This window comes from Penaeus japonicus, unplaced genomic scaffold, assembly GCF_977035675.1.
Source record: "Penaeus japonicus unplaced genomic scaffold, GWHDUDI00000001_assembly GWHDUDI00000017, whole genome shotgun sequence".
Classification (NCBI taxonomy): domain Eukaryota; kingdom Metazoa; phylum Arthropoda; class Malacostraca; order Decapoda; family Penaeidae; genus Penaeus; species Penaeus japonicus.
Genome location: NW_028234419.1, coordinates 11,889,269 through 11,891,768, shown reverse-complemented (window position 1 = coordinate 11,891,768; position 2,500 = coordinate 11,889,269). Strand labels below are relative to the sequence as shown.

Sequence of the window (2,500 nt, the reverse complement as noted above, 5' to 3'; positions counted from 1 at the left end):
TGGTCCAATTTTATTTGTTCTACGTAAAGAAATCCAGCCATACAGAGAATACTGGGGATGGCATGAAAGTGCATCATAAATTTAGTACTGACATTAAAAGAAATCCACCACGCGTGTTCAAGAAAGAGTATAAACTCGTTCCAAATCTGATAATAATTTTAACGGGGAAGTCGACAAGCTCTATATTGCTAACACATACAAGTTGAGAGTTTGTTGGTCTTTTGCCAAAGTGTCAAGAGGTGTGGAGGCTGCGAAAATCACTTACGCCCCCATCCCCCACCATCACCACTAAGAGCACCATTGACATCGTTATTATGGTTGCTGTACAGTAACCTGATATTGCAATTGCCAATCCTAAAATCACTAACATCTGGATTATACAGCTTCCCTACAGAATTACCACTGTATCAAGAAAATGGTAAATTTTCCGAATAACGCCGCGTTACGAAATACCACAAAAGTGGTATCGATGGATTCCTATCAGCTTGCACCCCTGGACCCCACAATATGGGTCTCTTTTCTTAAGGCACTTCGTGCTACCTCGTCCTACTTCGGGGCATATTTCGCTTGCAAAATCTTAACCCAATGACCTACCTAACTTTGCCTAGTTTTGAATTAATCCCTAGCCAAAGGGGGGCTTCGCCCCCCACCTGGACCCCCGGACCCCCCCCTTTTTTAGGGCACTTCCTGCAACAACCTTGGGCACGATATCCCGAATCCACCATCCCTCGCCCTGAAATTCAAACATGGCACTGTGTTTACTATTTACGATGTAGCAAGCGTGGACTGGAAACCCCCAAGAATTACCCTGCATGTGCGTTAGTTCTCTCAACAGATGCGCAATATTCCCCATTACTACAGTATAATTATAGTGCCCCTATTGATGGTCGCGCCATCATCGCCTCTAGTTTTCCAATCTGCTGAGAATATATGAGACGAAACTCAGTATGCTTTCATCATCGCAGAGTGAGGTTATCCTGGCGCGCATTTTTCATCTTACAGGACTAATTATGCATCATAAGTATCACAAGTGCCTGAATAGGGAATCCACAGGGGGGCATAGCCCCTCTTCCAAAGTCTGACTTTCAAAACAAGGGAAAGTGAGTAGTAGTTAAGGGTTAGGATTTTCGTGACACCGACAGTAGCACGATAGCACGAAGTCCTAAAAAGGTTCCCAGGGGGGGGGCGAAGCCCCCCCTTGGCCTCTCACCCCCCCTTGCTAGGGTAAAACTTCAAACCTAAGCAAAGTTAGGAAGTAATTGGTTAAGAATTTTGCATACGAAATTATGGCCGAATTCCAATTTATACCCCGCAATTTTTTGATCTACTTCATGCCCTCCCCTACTATCGGACCCAGATTGTGGGCTCAGGGGTGGCAAGCGCTCATTAATTCACTATATATGAATAGTAGAGGTTATGAGAGGATCCATCAATACCAAACTTTTGTTGTATTTAGCGACGCGGCGTTATTCAGGAAAATTTACCACGAAATGGTTATAATATTCGAATAACGCCGCGTTACGAAATACACAAAGTGGTAGATCGATGGATTCCTATCAGCTTGCACCCTGGACCCCACAATAGGGGGTCTCTTTTCTTAGGCACTGCGTGCTAACTCGTCCTATTTCGGGGCATATTTCGACTTGCAAAATCTTAACCCAATGACCTACCATAACTTTGCTAGTTTGAATTAATCCCTAGCAAAGGGGGGCTTAGACCCCCTGGACCCCCCCCTTTTTAGGGCACTTCGTGCAAACATACCTTGGGGGAAGATATCCCGATTCCTCCCCATCCTCGCCCTGAAATTAAACATGGCTGTTGTTTTAAGTATTTACGGATAGTAGCAAGCTGTGGAAGGAAACTCCCCAAGGGAATTACCTGCAGTTGCTGTTTTGTTTCTCAACGATGGCGCAATATTCCCATTATTTACTGTTATAATTATATCCCTCTATTGAGTGGTGCGTCATCATCGGCCTTAGTTTCCTATACTGAGGAAAATATATGAGAGGAAGACTCAGTTGCTGTCATCATGGAGCAGTGTGCGGGTTATCCGTTTGTTGCGGCTTTTTCATTACAGGACTAATTATGCATCATTAAGTATCACGAAGTGCCTGAATACGGGGAGATCCACAGGGGGGCATAGCTCCCTCTTCGCAAAGGCTGACTTCAAAACTAGGGAAAGTGAGGTAGGTAGTTAAGGGTTAAGGTTTTCGTGACACCGAAGTAGCACGAGGTAGCACGAAGTGCCTTAAAAAGGGGGGTTCCAGGGGGGGGGCGAAGCCCCCCCTTGGACCCCCCCTTGGCTAGGGTAAACTTCAAACCTAAGCAAAGTTAGGTAGGTAATTGGTTAAGATTTTGCATACGAAATATGGCCGGAATTCATATTTTACCCCGCAATTTTCTTGATCTACTTCATGCCCTCCCCTACTATCGGGACCCAGATTGTGGGCTTCAGGGGTGCAAGCGCTCATTAATTTCACTATATATGAATAGTAGAGGT

The 2,500-nt window shown here is 45.1% G+C and overlaps 1 protein-coding gene across 1 annotated transcript in view; it reads right to left on the bottom strand.

The window, feature by feature from the left end:
• Positions 1-2,500, bottom strand: part of TFAM (mitochondrial transcription factor A) — a 13,692-nt gene that overhangs the window by 10,684 nt on the left and 508 nt on the right. The window lies entirely within an intron of this gene.